This window comes from Berghia stephanieae, chromosome 7 (genome assembly GCF_034508935.2).
Source record: "Berghia stephanieae isolate SIO BIC M18660-M18661 chromosome 7, UCSD_Bste_1.3, whole genome shotgun sequence".
NCBI lineage: Eukaryota > Metazoa > Mollusca > Gastropoda > Nudibranchia > Aeolidiidae > Berghia > Berghia stephanieae.
Window position 1 is genome coordinate 49,213,810 of NC_088366.1, and position 17,500 is coordinate 49,231,309.

General features: G+C 38.3%; 1 protein-coding gene across 8 annotated transcripts in view; it reads left to right on the plus strand.

Moving 5' to 3' along the window:
* LOC144977420 (uncharacterized) overlaps positions 1–17,500 on the plus strand; it is a 241,665-nt gene that overhangs the window by 187,091 nt on the left and 37,074 nt on the right. The window contains exon 1 of one of the 8 annotated variants that reach the window (XM_078922616.1): positions 15,746–16,088. The exons of 5 other annotated variants lie outside the window; for them this stretch is intronic. The gene's annotated coding sequence lies outside the window, so the exon portion shown is untranslated. Of the gene's footprint in view, positions 1–15,745; positions 16,149–17,500 lie in introns of those variants that run through there. 2 more of the 8 variants (XM_078922619.1, XM_078922617.1) reach the window with 2 other exon arrangements.

The following is a 17,500-nucleotide window of genomic DNA, read 5'->3' on the forward strand; positions in this document are numbered from 1 at the left end:
TAGTAGTAGTATAGTAGTAATAGTAGTAGTATGAAAGTAGTATTAGTAGTAAGTAGTAGTAGTAGTAGTAGTAGTAGTAGTAGTAGTAGTAGTAGTAGTAGTAGTAGTAGTAGTAGTAGTGGTGGTGGTGGTAGTAGTAGTATTGTCATTATTATTTATCATTATTATTATCATTAACGGTGAACGGTGATATGCTGTATTTCAGTCCAAATAACGTTATAACGCGAAGTAAAAAGATAAGTACCCTACGTTGTGTATTTCCTTCTTCTTCTTCAAGTACCAAGTCTGTGCCAAACATCGGTAATCATGGTACGCCATTCATCTCTCTGATCAGATAACCTCAGAAAACTAATATTACTCTTCTCTTTCTTTGTCACCCAGCTGTTCAAACTATTCTTATTTGCTAAGATTAGAATAATATGTGGACTTCCAGTCTATCTTAACTCTCCTTACCAGCCATTTTCAGGATTTTCCCCAAAACTTCATACCCAACTAACACTAATAAAATATATTTTATCACTAAGTTCTTGCGATACATTATTCCTTTAGCAAAACATGCTCTACTACAACACAATGTTCATCTTCTTTAACTTTTATGATGTACAAGAGAAATTTGAATAAGAAATCTGTTGGTTGTATCGTAACGAATGTGACGATTTTCCTAAAGTTGGTAAGGATAGGGTTAACCGTGATGATACGCTGTGTTTCACAGTGGTAGAGCCTCACCGTTCAAGTTCAAGATTTGAATAATATTTTATATTTTTATAATAATAATAATAATAATAATAATAATAATAATAATAATAATAATAATAATAATAATAATAATAATGATGATGATGATGATGATGATGATGATGATGATGATGATGATGATGATGATGATGATGATGATGATGATGATAATAATAATAATATATTTGTGCGGCTATGTGTTCTTCTGGTATGGCACTCGCTTTCGGATCGGAAGGTCCAGGGTTTGAGCCTCGCGCTCGGCGCATAGTTGAGTCCTTGGAAAAGGCTCTTTACTCACATTCTCTCACCGTACTCTGGTGTAAAATGAGTACCTGGCCGTTAACAGCGTTGTCTTTGTCCGAAAAATTGTAATATCGCCTAACAGGCGTCATGTCCCGTCCTACATGTTAAATGTTGCTGTTGACCAGGGACCCCTTGTAAAGCTCTTTGAGCACATTTAGTGCATTTTGCGCTATATAAAGCTCAATTAAAGAATATCTACGAGGGCATAATGAGCTGTCCTTAATTTGACTTTGACCTTGGGATTCACCATCTGACCACTCTGTTGCCAAATCCAGTGGTTAATTTCCACCATACCAATATAAATAGTATGCGCTTGGCTAAGAAGCTCACAACATTGCCCTCCTGAAGTATAACTGACCAACACACAAAACGATGTGTAACCTTGAACTTTTATAGTCAGGTTAACACAGTTTAGTGAGAATTAAACATAAACGCGGATGGCAAAACAAAAACAAAACTAAAAAAACAATAACAAAGACCTGAGTGACGTCAACTTCGAACTATCTATACTAATTAAAATTGATAAGTACCTATGCGCAAATGCCTTTATTTCTCCGCAAATAATACTGCGGGTCCTCCTGGAGTAACTTTTAAAGACTAGATGAAAGGATACACACACATACATCGCCAAGATTTGAATAATGTTTCATTCATGGGGCCTCCAAACTATCCTACCCAGTGGTGAACGGTGATGATACACCCACCCAACCGTGTTTCAGCGTGGCCTTAGTAAAGTTATGGCCTGATACTGACCAAAAAATGACGTCAAAATGCCAGTCTTTTGCCACAAAAGAAAACATCTTGAGTTGTATTCAATAGTTCAACCAATGAAATAACTTGTTTCCATGAGCTCTTCTAACGACAACTCACTAAGCGGTGCAAAAAAACAAATAATGACGTCAGACTGCCAGTCCTTTTGGATTTCAGTATCAGACTATAACATAACGATGGCCACGGTTTCAGCCTAAATGGCTTAAATAAGAATACTAGAGTCTCAACATCAAATGTCAGGAAATTGCCTTAATTGTAATTAGGACATCTAGACACGACAACAATGTGGAACTACAAAGGCGGCGGAGGGACCATTAAAAAACATGAATCTGTAACGGATCTACGCAGTTCAGTTACTGGTGTATCAGTTTACCGAGTTTAGCCGTGGAACAGGCGGGAGGGAGAGCCGAGCAAGCACGGAATAATAAATAAATTCCTCCGTTCTGTCTAATAATTTCAAGTGTAAGAAACGTTCGGATTGCTATTTAGAATCAATCCCAGACGGTCTAATTCCTATCAACCCGTCTAGAGAGGGTTTGTCTTGTTGGTCAGCAGTCACCGGCCGGCCTGGACAGAATACATACATACATGCATACAACTGGACGGAAGGATGGACATTGGGACAAAAGCTGTATTATTATTATTATTATTATTATTATTATTATTATTATTATTATTATTATTATTATTATTATTATTATTATTATTATTATTATTATTATTATTATTATTATTATTATTATTATTATTATTATTCACTCCGATCACGGCGACACCGTGCTGCCCATTTCGTATAGATAAACACTGTTTCGAGATATTGGTGTATTCGTGGATACCGCTGTCGTCGTGAGAGGGGTATTAGTATAATAAGGGGCTTATTCAGTAATCCTCTCCAATCTCTGGTGACACGAGCTTGGGACAACGACGACGACGACGACGATGGGGCGACATTTTCTTCTTCTTCTGCTGCTGCTCTGGGACAGAACAAATATTATCCGAACAAACATAGAATAACTGGCCAATGATGGTCAAGCCAAGCGAACTGAACTGGCTGTACATAATATGTGACCCCTCGTCTCAAAACGGTTTTATGTCGGGATGGACCAGATGCTAACAAGTCAAATTATAGTTGAACTGGTCAAAAATATGGAACGTTGGTATTTAGCACAGTTAAAATATGATATTCCTTCTGCTCTGTAAAGCATATAAACCCAACTTAAATCTGATATTTCTGGCTACAAATTCAATTTTCAGCATCTTAATCATCCCGACTTAATACCGTTTTGAGATGAGGGGCCACATATTATTATCTAGATAACAGAGATAGCCATGACTTGTCGTTTATATGATTATTCTTATTAGTACCGTCAACTGGGGCTACTGAGGCCACCCGGGGTAACTTGGGCCACTTACTGAAAACAAGATTGCTTATTTTAAAAGATAGATTACATGTGGCTTTTATCTTTTAAATAATTAGAACCCAATAGATCTAATGAGCACTCATGAATTTAACTTTTTAAAAAGCAACCTTTTTTATTCTACTAAGTGGCCTAAGTAACCCGGGATGGCCTAAGTAGCCCCGGTTGACGATATCCTCTTTAACATGATACTTTGATCAACCAACATTGTCACAACTACCAACGTCCAAAGCATTTCATTTGAATTGAAGTTGAAGAGGGTTTGATTGAATTGCTATTTAGTTTCTGACTTACTTTTTTATTATAGCCCGAGATCTCAAGAGTTAAAGAATAGCACATTATTTCAGCCGTTCTATCGTTATATTATTCTTCTTCTAGGTTCCATGCCTGGTCCAGGCTTCGGATACTGCATGAATTATCTCTCTCCATTCCTCCCTGTCTCTTGCCTTTTCAAACAGCTCTTGGATTGTTAGGCTGGTGAAGCCCTTCAGTTGGTCTATGAGTGTTTTTCTTTGTCTCCCCCGGGCGCGTTTACCAGGTATTTTTCCACAACTTGCCAGGTATTCATTCTTATCTTTCCTTACTATGTGTCCGAAAAAGGATAGTTGTCGATCCACTATTAAGGGCATTAGTTTCCTTTGTTGGTATGTTTGTTTTAGCACTTCTTCGTTCGTTTTGTGTGCAGTATACGATATTCTCTGCATCCTTCTCAAGCACCACATTTCAAAAGCTTCAATGTTCTTTTGTGTTTCTGCATTTGTAGTCCAGCCTTCGCATCCGTATAACAAGATTGGCCACACGTAGCACTTCAAGACTCGGAGTCTAATCCCGAACGACATCTGTTTGTTTTTCAAAATGTTTCCCAGGTCCATGAAGGCCTGTTTGGCTTGAGTTATTCTTGCTCGTATGTCTCGGTTACATCTTCCATCTGTTGCCACCATTGAACCTAGGTATTTAAAACTTTCTACGTTGGTAAGTTGCTCGCCGTGAATCGCTACACTGCAGGTGTTGTTGTTTTCGGGGTTTTTCTGTATTACCATGCATTCCGTTTTGGTGATATTCACCTCCATTCCCTCGGCTTCACTATCTACTACCACTTTGTCAACAATCTTTTGAAGTTGGATTTCTGATGTTGCAATGAGTACCGTATCGTCCGCGTATCTTATATTATTTATGTTGTGACCTCCCACTTTTATTCCCTCCATATTATCCATGCCCCTCATGATCGTTTCTTGGCATAGACCAAACAGATCTGGTGAGGCAACACACCCCTGACGGACTCCTTTCTTAATAGGAATGGAATTTCCTGTAGAGTTTCCGATTTTGATAGATGCCCGCTGGGTGTAGTATAATGTTCGCATGAGTCTGAGGTCTCTCTCACCAGCGCCAATGGAGTGCAGTTGTTTTAGTATTTCTTCGTGGCATACTCTATCAAAAGCTTTTTTGTAGTCGACAAAACAGAGGCATAGTGGGGTCCGAACCTGTATAGCTCTTTCACTTAAAACACGGAGGAGGTATATTGCGTTCCCTGTCCCTCTGTCAGGTTGGAATCCATATTGTTCCTCTGCGATTTCGGGGTTAATCTTATTCCTTAGCCTGTTGATAATCATACGCAACAGTATTTTGTTGATGTGGCTTATTAAACTTATAGTTCTAAAATTTTCGCATCTGACTGCACCTGCTTTCTTTGGTATTGCTATGAAAATAGAGTTACAGAGATCTTCTGGAATTTTCCCAGTATTGTATATATTGTTGAATAATATGTGAAGTTCATCAATTGCCAGATCTCCTAGGCTTTTTAATACCTCTACAGATATTTCATCAGGGCCTGTTGCTTTACCATCCCTCATTCGTTCCATGGCATGTTCAATTTCACTTTTGGTGATGTTTGGTCCGCTTAATGGTTCTTTGAATTTCAGTGGTGGTTCATTTCTATTTGGATCATTGTACAGTTCGCCTATCTATCGTTATATTATTCCAAGACAAATTATTTGCAGTCACTCAATTTTACGACATTAGAAACTACCGCTAATAGACTCGTTTTTGTTTGGCTTTAATCCCTCTTTCTTTCTCTCTTTCTCTCCTACTACTACTCTAATTCTCCCTCTTCTTGATGCCCCTCTCTATACATACTTTCATCTATCCATCTTGCATCCATCCACCCATCCGTATGTCTGATCTGATCCAGGGCGTCCATCCATCCATCCATCCCTCCCTCCACCTACCCATCCATCCATCCATCCCTCCACCTACCCACCCATCCATTCATCCATCCATCCATCCGTCCATCCATCCACCCACCCATCTATCCTATCCATCCATCTGATCCATCCATCCAACCAGCCACCTACCCATCCTTCCATCCTATCCATCCATCCATCCAACCACCTACCCATCCTTCCATCCTATCCATCCATCCATCCATCCAACCACCTACCCATCCATCCATCCATCCATCCATACACCTACCCATCCATCCATCCATCCATCCACCCACCCACTCACCCACCCATCCATCCATCCATCCATCCACCCACCCACTCACCCACCCATCCATCCATCCATCCACTCACTCACCCATCCATCCATCTATGACTATGACCTCCGTTCTCACCCCAAAACTGATTAAATATATTTATATATTATACTCCCTGAAATCGAAAGTTCAGGCCTAGCCTAATTGAAATGGCGACATGTTTTATTTGGAGCGAGGCCACCATCGTTACATCAGCCTACAAAAATGCTACACCAACTGCCTTAGATGATAACATGAACGGGTCGAGCCATCTGCTATTTTGTTATTTACTCAGTCACCTACGTCATCATTCCCGTCGGTCATTTGAAATCGATTCCAGTACTTTCTTCTCTCTTAAAAAAAAAAAAAAATAGATAAAATAAAATTCCGGCTGCCATCATGCCTTATATTTGGTACACGGGTCACAGATTTTTTTATGCTTTATATATTATTATATTATTTTATTACGGTAGTATATTAAACATTGAAAGCTCCTACTTTGTCCCGTTTTTTTTTTTGTTTGTTGAAATGTTCAAATTGTTCAACATCGACATCGTGAACATGCGGAGTTGTCGTACCAGTAAGGTCGCGGGTTCGAGCCCCCCATCGCCGCCGTGAAGTTGTTATTCTCTGTTGTCTTCTGGCACTTTCCTGGCACTCACTTCATTTCTTGTCATTATTGTCTGAAAACCGAACGCAATAGGATTCAATAGTCTGATGTCACGTCCGCCCAGCAACGAGCAGCTTGGTTCTACACAAATAAAATCGGTACTTTTTATTCTTCATGCTGGCTAGAACTTTTTCACGTGTCAAGTGATCAGAATGTATAAAAGTCAAAACATGGTCAGATTTATAATGTTTTTCTCCTCTGGATACACTTATAATATGCTCATCGGAGAAGTATTTCATTAGGGCGTCCGCCATTGTTCCGATAGTTTAGAACCAGTTACTAAGTTACTATGCGCCATTACGAGGGAAGTGACGTCACGACTGTTGAAGCCTAGTATGGGCTGGTTTTGAAACATTGTTGCAATGAAGAATATTTTGCGTCGGTTTGAGAGTCATTCCCAGTACAACAATGAGACCGTAACAATTTGGGTTATCAGACCTGCAAATGAGTATACATCGCTCATTGTAGATTTCTTACTAGTAATTTGGCAATGATGGACATCGCCAACCTTTTGCAATTAACCCCTCTAAAACTTGAGGTTTTTTATATAGATAGAAATAAGTTGACGTCACTAGGGTCTTTGTTATTGTTTTTTTGTTGTTTTTTTTTTTGCCATCCGCGTTTATGAGTAACTCTCACTTAACTGTATTATCCAGACTATAAAAGTTCATGGTTACACAAAGTTTTGTGTGTTGGTCTGTTATACTTCCGGATGGCAATGTTGTGAGCTTCTAAGCCAAGCGCAAACTATTTATATATTATGGTTCATAGAGTTTTCAGGTCTGATAACTGACGCAAAAAAAAAAAAAAAAACAATAACAAAGACCCGAGTGACGTCAACTTCATTCTATCTATCGGAGCGGCGGGATCGTGAAAAAAAAAACGAACGAAAAGGTGAAAATTAATTAACAGACTTCAGGAGGGAACAGTACAGACAATGGACGTTCGGGTTCAAACCCTTCGTCAGCAAACCAATAAACGAAGGAACGTTGTTTCCATATATGTATTCACCTTTTCGTCAGGTTAAAAAAAAACAATTATATAGATAGTATGCGCTTGGCTTAGAAGTTCACAACATTGCCATCCGAAAGTATAACGGACCAACACACAAAACTATGTGTAACCATGAACTTTTATAGTCTGGTTAATACAGTATAGTGATAAGTACTCATAAACGCGGGTGGCAAAAACTAATAACAAAGACCCGAGTGACGTCATCTTCATTCTGTCTATAGGAACGCACTGCTTTTTTTTGGAGGTTTTTAGTTTTAGTTTTAGATTGAGGTTCCGCCGTGCCCGCCCCTCCGTTCATTCATTATTCTGTGACCGTTGAGTGGACAGAATATGTCTGCCTTGTTGGATTGTTCAATGAATAATCCAGCAGACGTCTGCAATGGCATTAGACCGTCTGGAACTTTACGATTATACATATATATATTTAAAAAGGTCGAATAGGAAGGATTGGCAGGGGGGGGGGGGGGGGGGGGGTAAAAAGATTTGTGGTCTGGATTTGTAGAGTAAAAGAGAGAAAGGGAAAGGGTGGTGGGGAGGGGGGGGGGTGGGGGGGGGGGTGGATATAAATAAATATGTCTGGCTCGATTGCTGGCTGGTTGGCTGACTGGCCTGTTAAGGGTGGCGGGCTGGTGGTGGGGGTGGGGGTGAATTAGTGGAGTGTGGAGTGACCCCGCTTGTATGGAGAGAGAGAGAGAGAGAGAGAGAGAGAGAGAGAGAGAGAGAGAGAGAGAGAGAGAGAGAGAGAGAGTAGGCGAATTAATAATATTTTTTTATAAAAAGCATTTGGAATTAAGTGGAGTGTGGAATGACCCCGCTTGTATGGAGAGAGAGAGAGAGAGAGAGAGAGAGAGAGAGAGAGAGAGAGAGAGAGAGAGAGAGAGAGAGAGAGAGAGAGAAAGAGAGAGAGTAGGCGAATTAATAATATTTTTTTTTTTATAAAAAGAATTTGGAATTGTATCTTTTTATTCTAAAAGACGATCGGTGTTGTTGTTACTGTTACTTTTACTGTCGGGAGGAGGATCTTCAACGTTTAAGAGGACCTGGTCTGGGCCTCTGTGCGTGTGTGTGTGTGTGTGTGTGTGTGTGTGTGTGTGTGTGTGTGTGTGTGTGTGATGTGGGAGTGGCGATTGGAAGGGGTGGAGGAAAGGGAAAGAAAAGGGTCTCCTAAAAATCGGTCAGGGTAAGCCTCTTTTTCTTTGGCTGGGTCGAAATTTCCCATTCAAAATTTTTAAAATGAGGGGGAGGGGGAGGGGGGGGGGGGGGGGTAGGTTTCTTGCCCTGCCCTATTTTGGGTATAAATGAGAAGAGGTGGAGGAGATTTTTATTTCAAATGCTAATCATGGTTAGATTCTGCGTGATAAAATAAACTGTATTATGTGCGATATTATTGATGTTTTACTATCATTATAGTGCTAATAATAATAATAATAATAATAAAAATAATAATAATAATAATAATAAATTATTATTATTATTATTATTATTATTATTATTATTATTATTATTATTATTATTATTATTATTATTATTATTATTATTATTATTATTATTTTCATTATTATTATTATTATTATTATTATTATTATTATTATTATTATTACTATTATTTTCATTATCTTTATTATGATTCTTAGTATTAGTATTACTGGTGTTAATAATAATAATAATATTATTATTATCATCATCATCATCATCATCATCATCATCAACAACAACATCGTCGTCGTGTCATAGAATTTAAGGTTAGAGGAGAGAGATTAGACCTAGTTTTTTGTTAAAAAGACGGGGTCACAATGTTCGGTAGACTAGTTGTAATAATGCGATGGTGAAGAAAGTACTTATTGAATTCGATACCTACTGCCATTCGATTCATTCATTCATACGGGCTTCTCTATTCATCAAGTTACGCTTCTGCTGTTATTTGGAAAAGGGCGCTCATAAATGAGAAAAGGTCGCGTCGGGTCAGATCGGATGGCGAGTCGTCTACCAGGTCAAGTCCTATTCCTGCCGCAGGTACTCTGGAAAAACACAGATTTCAAAATTTGGCCAGAAAACTCGTCCTTCAAACATCGATCGATTTAAATGAGTCTCATATTAATTATGCAGATGGAAACAGTGACGTCTGCTGGAAATGTCAGGCAGCTCCAGAGACCAGCGATCACATCGTCCTCCACTGTCCGGTTACTAAACTTGAAGGTGGCTATGGGACCATCCTTAGGGCGGAGGAAGACTTTCGAAGCTGGGTGTACGAAATGAATTTGGAGGTGTAGCCATACGCTATTACTACTACGACGACGACAACTACTACTACTACTACTACTACTACTACTACTACTACTACTACTACTACTACTACTACTACTACTACTACTACTACTACTACTACTACTACTACTACTACTACTACTACTACTACTACTACTACTACTACTACTATACTACTAATAATAATAATAATAATATAATAATAATAATAATAATAATAATAATAATAATAATAATAATAATAATAATAATAATAATAATAATAATAATAATAATAATATGATATGATGATGATGATGATGATGATGATGATGATGATGATGATGATGATGATGATGATGATGATGATGATGATGATGATGATGATAATAATAATAATAATAATACTAATACTACTCTCATCCTGGCAAAAACTCTCAAACCCGGGACTTCGCCAACCAATGATCTGATCTATGAATAGTGTTTAATATGTTATTATCCCCTTTTATTTGAAGCACATTCACTTACTTTATTTTTCTCTCCATACAGAACTGTATATGCGTCTGTGCGTATACATCGTTAACTTATAGCCTGACACTAACACCCACTAAGACTACAAAGACTAAGACCAAGACCCATATTTTGACATCATTTTTAAGTTTGTGGAGTGCCTAGCGAGTTGTCTTTAGTAGTGGTCAGGGAAACCTACCATTGGTTGAACTGTGTTGAATCGTAGCCTTCGTAAAGTTATGGCCTGATACTGACCAAAAAATGACGTCAAAATGCCAGTCTTTTGCCACAAAAGAAAACAATCGTGAGTTGAATTCAATAGTTCAACCAATGAAATAACTTGTTTCCGTGAGCTCTACTAACGAAACTCGCTAGACGGTGCAAAAAAAAAAAAAAACAACAAATAATGACGTCAAACTGCCAGTCCTTTTGGATTTCAGTATCAGGCTATAACATAACGATGGCTACGGTTGAATACAACTCACGATTTGTTTTCTTTTGTGGCCAAAGACTTATCTTTTGACGTCATTTGTTGGTCGGTATCAGCGTCGCCATCGTTAACTTATAGCCTGACGCTGAAACCGTCGCCATCGCTGAAACACCAAACTATTGAATACAACTCACGATTTGTTTGTTTTCTTTTGTGGCAAAAGACTGGCATTATGACGTCATTTTTTGGTCCGTGTCAGGCCATACATAACTTTACGAAGGCCACGGTCAGGCTATAGATAGTTCGAAGATGACGTCACTCAGGTCTTTGTTGTTGTTTTTTGCCATCCGCGTTTATGAGTAATGCTCACTGAACTGTTTTAACCCGACTATAAATGTTCATGGATACACACAGTTTTGTGTGTTGGTCTGTTATACTTCCGGATGGCAATGTTATGAGCTTCTTAGCCAAGCGCATACTATATCTATAAAGTTAACGATGGCTACGGTATCAGGCCATGAGTTTACGAAGGCCACGGTCTGTGAGGCAATACATCTGTTGTTGAATAGGAAATTTAGGTTCCAAAGAACCAAATTTTATTTTTAAATTTGAATAAGGCTGAGACTAGGCAATTGTAAGACTATTTATAATGAATTTCCTTTTTGCCATTGGAATTTCCAAAGGTTTTTTTTTTTTTTTTTTTTTTTTTTTTTGTCATATATGATATTATTTAACAATTGAAATGACGTCATATTGATGTTCGTATTTATAAGTATTTATTTACACAGCAATATTTTGATGAATTGACACAACGCCATGCACTTTTAAATAATGTCACGCAGTGTGTCCCCCCCCCCCCCAAATAAAAAAAATAAAATAAAATAAAGGAAGAAAAAAGAAAAGAGAAGATAAAACGAACGATGTATTACAATATTGAAGGCCGGTCATTTCGGCTGGTAGGCATGTGTTGAAGATAGCTATAAAGTGTAGGGCACTTAATGAACAGAATCAATGACAGGCCGTCCTGCCTCTTCTAAAGGGAATTGTATTTATTTATTTATTTTTTTTTTTTGTAAGTAGTCCTTCAGAGCCATTAAGTTTATCCCTGTTTCTATTGCGTGAAACGGACAATAGCAATTCCTTGCTACCCTTTCGATAGTACTATAGTCTATCGCAAAGCACTTCCCGCCAGCCAAGATACCCAATCACTGCTTGGTGGACAAGGGGAGCACATAGTTTAGTGTGTTGGTCCGTAATACTTCCGGACGGCAATGTTGTGAGCTTCTTAACCAAGCGCATACTACTATCTATAGATAGTTCGAAGATGACGTCACTCAGGCCTTTGTTATTGTTTTTGCCATCCGCGTTTGTGAGTTGTTTTCACTAAACTGTATTAACCAGACTAAAAAAGTTCATGGTTACACAGAGTTTGTGTGTTGGTCCGTTATACTTCCGGATGGCAATGTTGTGAACTCCTTGGCCAAGCGCATACTACTATCTATAGAACATCAAAGCGTCAAGTCCTTACAATTTCTGTCAAAACACTTTTTAAAGAAAAATATTTTAGCCTTATCATTGATTGATTGAAAAGAATGACCCTTATTTAGGAATGTTTTTTTTTTTTATTTTTTTTTTTTTTTATTTTTTTTTTAGTCATACATTATATTATTTAACATTTGAAATGACGTCATATTGATGTTCGTAGGTGCGAAGTATTTATTTACACAGCAATATTTTTGATGAACTTGCACAACGCCATGCACTTTTGAATAATGTAACACGTGTGTACCCCCCCCCCCCCCCCCCCCCCCCCCCACACCACCACCACCAAAAAAAATATAAATAAATAAATGAATAAATAAATAAAAGAAAATAAAGAAAGAAAAGAGAAGATAAAACGAACGATTTTTACAATATTAACGGCCATTTCGGCTGGTAGACATGTATTGAAGATAGCAATAAAGTGTAGGGCACTTAATGAACAGAATCAATGACAGGCCGCCTGCCTCTTCTCCATTACTTGGCCTGTTGCTCAACTCTTGCTAAAAGATCATCATACTGTTCGTATGACATATTCAATGTCATGACTATGATGATGAACCGCCGAGCTCGACGTGTATGCATCAAGGTGTCCACTATGAAACACATTTGTACGCCTTCTTTCACGATGGTTCTAATAATATGTATATTTCTCTTTTCGAAGACATAGGTATATATTATTATTATTATTATAAGCAGGAGGCCGTAAGAGGAGGCTAAATATAGATAGTATGCAGATGACGTCACTCAGGCCTTTGTTATTGTTTTTGCCATCCGCGTTTGTGAGTTGTTCTCACTAAACTGTATTAACCAGACTATAAAAGTTCATGGTTACACAGAGTTTGTGTGTTTGTCCGTTATACTTCCGGATGGCAATGTTGTGAACTCCTTGGCCAAGCGCATTCTATCTATAGAGGAGGAAGGAATTTGACCTGGTCGAGTCCCATTTAATGCTATGCGCATGACAGGGGACCGCTGACCCTTGAACTGAAAAGGATGGAGGTCATATTATAATTGGGGAGACAATTAATTATCGTGAATATTGATGACATGTATGCCTCTCTCTCTCTCTCTCTCTCTCTCTCTCTCTCTCTCTCACTCACATACCCCCCCCCCCCCCCGCCCGACACACACACACACTTAAAATAAATCTCACTGTTGCATGTCAAGAATCTGTTCCGTGTCTTCCTTAACATAAACAAAATGCGATTATGCCTTTATTAAAACAAACATCTCCTTGTCTTTCCTTTTAAACTGTATAACGTCACTACATAATATATTATTGGTAGTCGGTAGTCTTGAATTTCGGTCGCCTTTTATAACCCACCAATTTCTCCCTCTCCCCCTCTTGAAACCCTTCATACCAGGCCGACCCTCTCTCTCTCTCTCTCCTCTCCCCCCCCCCCCCCCTTACATTGCCACCACCGCCACCTCCGTGCCGTCCTCATTTTTCGCCCACTCGACATGTCTGCCTGCCCCGACCGTCCGACCCTCTTCGACCGTCTGGCTGTGCTTACAAAGAGATAGACGTAAATAAGAGGTCTTCTTCAATGGTCTCGGAGAGTCGGTGTGGTTCAAATGTAGTGGAGCGCGGTAATCCTGTTATAATAATTTGTTTTACACATAACGTTTATGGTTATGACCTTTTGAAAATTATAACTGAATTGAAGGAAATTATAGTTTTCTTTTGTTATTTTGTGGGGGTAGGGGGGGGGTTGCACATTTTGATTTAAGAATGTGTTCCCTTACGTGAAACATCGCCTTTTTTCCGTATTTCTGCGTGAAAGCCTTCCAATTGTAAGCCCATTACCACATGGTACATCAAAGTTGTGTGGTATATTTTAGTTTTTATTTCATTTTCTTTTTAACCCCCCCTTTCCAATTCTCACACATTTAAACTGGAATATCCTGGTCTTTGCTCATCCTTCCAAGGACGAATTTAAAAAAAAAAAAATAGCAGTCAACAATTGTCCAGGTAATTATAAATTCAAAGCTCTGCATGGAATCCATTCATCATACCTTGAGACTAACAGCTGTAGCAGTGAATCGAAATCCATTTATAATTGTTGTGTAGATTCTGATATTCAAGCAATTTGATTTTGGCAACATGCTATTCCATCCTCCTACGGCCGCATTGTTTTGATTCAGTAGTTGTACAAATCAAAAGTATTTGTACGTCGTTTGGTACATTATTATGCGGGATTCCAGCAGCCTAAGAAAACTTCTTTTTCAATCCTAATTCGAGTCAATGTGAGATTCCAGAAGTTATGATTGAGGCGTAATGATAGTTGTGTTTTTGTTTTGACCCTTTTTTGTTGTTTTTTATTTTTTGGGGTTTTTTTTTTGCGTTTTTTTTTCTTTTCTTTGTTTTGTTTAATCAATTAAATGAAACGAATACTTTTTGGCTAGCAACTCACTACACCGGAGTCAGTTATACACATAAAATGAATGAGTTGCTAAACCTTAATTGTATTCTGGTCTGCCATGTGGAAAAAAACGTGAGCTTTTATACAGTGCAATATTAACTTAACGTGCTCAAAGCACTTTAAAGGGGTCGCTGGCCAACAGCAACACTTAACATGTAGGACGTGACATGACACATGCATGTTAGGCAATATTACTTTTTTTTTTTCAGAGACAATGCTGTTAATGGCCAGGTACTCAGTTTACATCTGAACACGGTGAGAGAATGTCAGTAAAGAGCAATGACTCAACTGTGCGATGAGCGAGGCTCGAACCCGTGACCTTTGATATGAAAACTAGTGTCATACCACATGACCACACAGCCGCATGTAGACAGTTGTATTTAGCTGTTGCAATGAAGCATGGGTACCACGAATACGTCTTGGTCAGCAGCCCATGTGATCTACTCTAATAAGCTCGAGGTATCTGTGAATAGACCATATTTATTAGCGCAAACCCACTCATTTACACAATCACAGCCAACACTCACCTGAACACTTGGAAGTTTTTAGTTGAGAACATTGAGATTACGCCCTTTTCCGGTAGTGAACTGAACATAAACACTTTTATCGCGTGTAACTACAGTAATTAGATACGAGTTATAATCTAGATTGCCGCGCGTCCCAGTCAACACCTGTTTTGTTGGTTTTATTAATATTCGGAGATGTGGAGGATGGTTGTATTCTACGATTACGATCGTTTCGGTTGTGTTACATCAAGCAGCAAATTTAAATTTTGACCGTCTCACCCTCGTTGACTGGGTCACGACAGAACTTTACCATAATAGAAGTCAGATTTCATGACTAATTTATTTGAGATACTCATTTGGATATTCATGGCAGCGGTGTTATTGATACAAAAATTACTAACGAAATTTAAATGGGAAATTACTGTATATTTCTTTGCGCGTACGATATTTCTGTGCTGAGGCTAGCTGCCATGAAACGGTCATGGAATTTAGTGGGATACCGCTCTCTCAATTCCTCATGCCTCTCCGGATTGACGTCCGCATTTCATCCATGCAGCCGGTAAGCCCCAGACACAGACAGCTCCGAGGTCGTTCATGTCGGTGACGGAAAATGTCGGTTTGAGTTGGAGGGGGAGGGGAGGAAAGGGAGCGAAGTTAGTACGGAGCACAGAAGAATAGCAGACAGCCGAAGCAGACGTGCAGCTCTCCAACTGTGCTACTGTGTAGTTTTTAGTGCTGGTGGTAGTGTAGTGTTGTAGTGTCGGTGGTAACGGCGGAGCCGACTGATTGCTTTATTTTACTCCATCCATATAATATTCGAATTCTCCGCTGCAAATGTTGTTTATGTCCTCTGCTTTCTGGATTTCTAATGTGTGTTCATATTCTAATATTATTTAAAATTGATACAATTTGGATACGTTCAGTGGATTTATATCTTCTCAAAAAGTTCAAAGCATTCGGATTATAATCGACATTTTGGATATTTCCCATCCTATGAAACTCGGAAAGTATGGTCATCCTTTCTAACATGTCTCGTTTCTCGTGTGTTATTATTAATGATTTACAAGGTAGCCACATAAGATTTTGTTGTTGGCCTTTGCCAGTTTCAGATAGTATGATTTAAAAAGCATTCGAAGGTGTTTGTTGAAGTAAAAATATGTATCCCGGTTGCATTGTTGATATTTTTTTCACAATCAACTCCCGACTCTGAATCGAACTCTTTTATTTTTATATAATCTGTTTTCCTCTTATGTTAACACCTATAATTTCATTTTTTTTAAAGTGGTCTCTGCCGTGCGGAGTAAATTTTAACGATGTTTTGTTTGCCAGTTATTATGTTGCTGAAGATAAATAGCAGCCAATTTTTTTATGTTGTCAACAGTCAACAACAAAAATGCGATTAATCTCAACGAAAACAATGGGATATATTGATATATTACATTGCGACGTGCTTATATTTGAATATCTGTTATGGACACTTTGAATTGTAATGGAAATACTCTCAGACTAGCGCACTCCATTACTACAATGTTAAATCAAGCCCGTGGTTGCGTTCCATTATCAGGCCTGCTAATAATAATATATGTACACGTCGGTACATTGCCATCACAATAGAATAGAAATTAGAATTGAGGGTTAAGGCATAGAATTTGAAATAAATACACTATATTTTCTAATATTGAATGAACCCATATTTTGGAAGGGTCATAGTTTTGACACCTGTCTCTGAATCGGCAGTCCACCCCTACCCCCTTCTTGATTACATGTTTTTGAAAACTCAAATAAAAAAAAAATTAAATCCCAGTCTCGGAGAAAAAGTTAAAAATATGTTCTACAAACAAATAAATGTGGCAACCTGGTTGTTAGTCAACGCATCGTTAAAACTACTCCGCTCGGCAGGGACCACGTTTTTACGAAAGTACCCTGCTTTCTACTTAAACCTAATTATTTGTGTAATGAAAATATTCTAAATCCAACGCAAAATAGGCTACTGTCCATTTCAACGTCAAATCGAGCCCGTAACTATGGTCGTTTATTAGACCTGCAAAATTAAATATGTGCACTTTCACTTTTCTTTTAGCCATAGATTAGGCGGTATGGCAACACATCAGAACATTCTTATAATGTGGAGCCAGGAATCATATATTTTATTTAGGCACTTGCAAGAAGTAGCTCTCGCGAGTTGAAATCAGGCGAGGATTTCTGTTTCCGTTTTTGAGGGGAAAAAATTTAGGAGTGCTTTTAAAATGCTCATTCTTCTTTCTCAGTGGAATGAACTGGCATGTATTATATATCATTGGAAAGGGCATAACATTCTGCATACAATGATGCTAATATTATTATCTTCCTATATCATGATTTTGAGAAATCTGCGTAAAGAAATTACATGTGTTTAAACGCTTATAACTTTTAAACCAAA